At 45.3% G+C, this 5,000-nt stretch overlaps 1 protein-coding gene across 2 annotated transcripts in view; it reads right to left on the bottom strand.

Annotated features, from left to right (window-relative positions):
• Positions 1-5,000, bottom strand: part of LOC106585936 (uncharacterized) — a 13,893-nt gene that overhangs the window by 1,887 nt on the left and 7,006 nt on the right. The gene's annotated exons all lie outside the window — the stretch shown is intronic.

Here is a 5,000-nt window from a genome sequence, read left to right as displayed (position 1 = left end):
GAACAGCCAACATATCTGGACCTGGTGCTGACCCAGAACAGCCAACATATCTGGACCTGGTGCTGATCCAGAACAGCTAACATACCTGGACCTGGTGCTGACCCAGAACAGCCAACATATCTGGACCTGGTGCTGACCCAGAACAGCCAATACATCTGGACCTGGTGCTGACCCAGAACAGCCAATACATCTGGACCTGGTGCTGACCCAGAACAGCATCTGGACCTGGTGCTGACCCAGAACAGCCAACATACCTAGACCTGGTGCTGACCCAGAACAGCCAACATATCTGGACCTGGTGCTGACCCAGAACAGCCAATACATCTGGACCTGGTGCTGACCCAGAACAGCTAACATATCTGGACCTGGTGCTGACCCAGAACAGCCAACATATCTGGACCTGGTGCTGACCCAGAACAGCCAACATATCTGGACCTGGTACTACAGTACTTTTATGTCTCAGAAAGACAGTAGAAACTTGGCCAACTGATACACATTCCAGCAGGATCTACCGTGTGTAAGACCTATTATAGATCCTACACATTTCTGGAACTGACAGATGGAAGTCCGGTATTCTAGCATGACCCAGTTAATGGAAAATCCATTCAGATAGAGGTACTGTATGTACTGTACATAGCTCTGCTATTACTCATGTCGTTAGCAGCATCGTCACACTAATTAGTCTCAGGTAACAACATGGTGGATGATTTACAGTGGCAGTAGAAAGTATTCATACCCCTTGACTTATTCTACATTTCGTTGTGTTACAGCATAAATTCAAAATGGATAAAAAAAAATAATAATAATAAAAAAAAAAATAAAAAAAAAAAAAAAAAAAAATATATATATATATATATATATATATATACATATATATATATATATATATAAATATATATTCTCACCCAACTACTCACAATAACCCATAATGCCAAAGTGAAAAACATGTTTTTTTTTTTTTTTTTTGTGCAAATGTATTTAAAATGAAATCCAGAAATACCATCGTAACATAAGTATTCATACCCCTGAGGTTAGAATCACCTTTGGCAGCGATTACAGCTGTGAGCCTTTCTGGGTAAGTCTCTAAGAGCTTTACACACCTGGATTGTACAATATTTGTGGTGGTGGCTGCATCATGTTATGGGTATGCTTGTCATCCGCAAGAACTGTGGTACTCAGTGATGTGTTGTGTTGGATTTGCTCCAAACATAGCGCTTTGTATTCAGGACATAAAGTTCATTTCTTTGCTACATTTTTCTGCAGTTTTACTTTAGTACCTTGTTGTAAACAGGATGCATGTTTTGGAATATTTTTTATTCTGTACAGGCTTCCTTCTTTTCACTCTGTCAATTAGGTTAGTATTGTGGAGTAACTACAATGTTGTTGATCCATCCTCAGTTTTCTCCTGTCACAGCCATTAAACTCTGTAACTTAAAGTCACCACTGGCCTCATGGTGAAATCCCTGAGCGGTTTCCTTCCTCTCCGGCAACTGAGTTAGGAAGGACGCCTGTATCTTTGTAGTGACTGGGTGTATTGATACACCATCCAAAATGTAATTAATAACTTCACCATGCTCAAAGGGATATTCAATGACCTATCTACCAATAGGTGCTCTTCTTTGCTGCTCGACTGAGGGACCTTACAGATAATTGTATGTGTAGGATACAGAGATGAGGTAGTCATTAAAACATCATGTTCAACACTATTATTACACACAGAGTGAATCCATGTAACTTATTATGTGACTTGTTAAGCACATTTTTACTCCTGAACTTATTGAGGCTTGACATAACAAAGGGTTTGAATACTTATTGACTAAAGACATTTCAGCTTTTAATTTGTAATTAAGTTGTAAACGTTTCTTAAAATGTAATTCCACTTTGACATTATGGGATATGGTGTGTAGACCAGTGACACAAAATCTCAATTTAGTTCATTTTAAATTCAGACTGTAACACAACAAAACTGAACTGTCTTCTATCCTCAAGTCATAACACTGCTAAATAGCTAGCAAAATGACTTGTATCTTTCTTTTTGCACTGTCTCTATGCACCCTCTGACAGGACTCTACACTCTGACAGGACTCTGACAGGACTCTACACTCTGACAGGACTCTACACTCTGACAGGACTCTACACTCTGACAGGACTCTGACAGGACTCTACACTCTGACAGGACTCTACACTCTGATAGGACTCTACACTCTGACAGGACTCTACACTCTGACAGGACTCTACACTCTGACAGGACTCTACACACTGACAGGACTCTACACTCTGACAGGACTCTACACACTGACAGGACTCTACCCACTGACAGGACTCTGACAGGACTCTACCCACTGACAGGACTCTACACTCTGACAGGACTCTACACTCTGACAGGACTCTACACTCTGACAGGACTCTACACACTTTGACAGGACTCTACACACTCACAGGACTCTACACACTCACAGGACTCTACACACTGACAGGACTCTACACTCTGATAGGACTCTACACTCTGACAGGACTCTACACAGAGACAGGACTCTACACTCTGATAGGACTCTACACACTGACAGGACTCTACACACTGACAGGACTCTACACTCTGACAGGACTCTACACACTGACAGGACTCTACACACTGACAGGACTCTACACACTGACAGGACTCTACACTCTGACAGGACTCTGACAGGACTCTACACACAGACATGACTCTACACACACTGACAGGACTCTACACACACTGACAGGACTCTACACTCTGACAGGACTCTACACTCTGACAGGACTCTACACTCTGACAGGACTCTACACACTTTGACAGGACTCTACACTCTGACAGGACTCTGACAGGACTCTACACACAGACATGACTCTACACACACTGACAGGACTCTACACACACTGACAGGACTCTACACTCTGACAGGACTCTGACAGGACTCTACACACAGACAGGACTCTACACACAGACAGGACTCTACACACTGACAGGACTCTGACAGGACTCTACACACAGACAGGACTCTACACACTGACAGGACTCTGACAGGACTCTACACTCTGACAGGACTCTACACACTGACAAGACTCTACACTCTGACAGGACTCTGACAGGACTCTACACACAGACAGGACTCTACACACTGACAGGACTCTGACAGGACTCTACACACTCTGACAGGACTCTACACACTCTGACAGGACTCTACACACTCTGACAGGACTCTACACTCTGACAGGACTCTACACACTCTGACAGGACTCTACACACTGACAGGACTCTACACACTCTGACAGGACTCTACACACTCTGACAGGACTCTACACACACTGACAGGACTCTACACTCTGACAGGACTCTGCACACTGTGACAGGACTCTACACACTCTGACAGGAATTACACACTCTGACAGGACTCTACACTCTGACAGGAATTACACACTCTGACAGGACTCTACACACTCTGACAGGACTCTACACTCTGACAGGACTCTACACTCTGACAGGACTCTACACACTCTGACAGGACTCTACACACTCTGACAGGACTCTACACACTGACAGGACTCTACACACACTGACAGGACTCTACACACACTGACAGGACTCTACACACACAGACAGGACTCTACACACACTGACAGGACTCTACACACTGACAGGACTCTACACACTCTGACAGGACTCTACACACACTGACAGGACTCTACACACACTGACAGGACTCTACACACACAGACAGGACTCTACACACACAGACAGGACTCTACACACTCTGACAGGACTCTACACACTCTGACAGGACTCTACACACACAGACAGGACTCTACACACTCTGACAGGACTCTACACACTCTGACAGGACTCTACACACTCTGACAGGAATTACACACTCTGACAGGACTCTACACTCTGACAGGAATTACACACTCTGACAGGACTCTACACACTCTGACAGGACTCTACACTCTGACAGGACTCTACACTCTGACAGGACTCTACACACTCTGACAGGACTCTACACACTCTGACAGGACTCTACACACTGACAGGACTCTACACACACTGACAGGACTCTACACACACTGACAGGACTCTACACACACAGACAGGACTCTACACACACTGACAGGACTCTACACACTGACAGGACTCTACACACTCTGACAGGACTCTACACACACTGACAGGACTCTACACACTGACAGGACTCTACACACTCTGACAGGACTCTACACACACTGACAGGACTCTACACACTGACAGGACTCTACACACACTGACAGGACTCTACACACACAGACAGGACTCTACACACTCTGACAGGACTCTACACACTCTGACAGGACTCTACACACACAGACAGGACTCTACACACTCTGACAGGACTCTACACACTGACAGGACTCTACACACACTGACAGGACTCTACACACACTGACAGGACTCTACACACTGACAGGACTCTACACACACTGACAGGACTCTACACACACAGACAGGACTCTACACACTCTGACAGGACTCTACACACTCTGACAGGACTCTACACTCTGACAGGACTCTACACACTCTGACAGGACTCTACACACTCTGACAGGACTCTACACACTCTGACAGGAACTCTACACACACTGACAGGACTCTACACACACTGACAGGACTCTACACACACTGACAGGACTCTACACACACTGACAGGACTCTACACACACTGACAGGACTCTACACACTGACAGGACTCTACACACTCTGACAGGACTCTACACACTCTGACAGGACTCTACACACTCTGACAGGACTCTACACACTGACAGGACTCTACACTCTGACAGGACTCTACACACTCTGACAGGACTCTACACACTCTGACAGGACTCTACACACTGACAGGACTCTACACACACTGACAGGACTCTACACACACTGACAGGACTCTACACACACTGACAGGACTCTACACACACTGACAGGACTCTACACACACTGACAGGACTCTACA

The sequence above is a fragment of the Salmo salar genome, chromosome 24, assembly GCF_965601325.2.
Source record: "Salmo salar chromosome 24, fSalSal1, whole genome shotgun sequence".
NCBI classification, from domain to species: domain Eukaryota; kingdom Metazoa; phylum Chordata; class Actinopteri; order Salmoniformes; family Salmonidae; genus Salmo; species Salmo salar.
The sequence above is the reverse complement of the archived record's forward strand: the minus strand, read 5'-3'. Positions and strand labels throughout refer to the sequence as shown.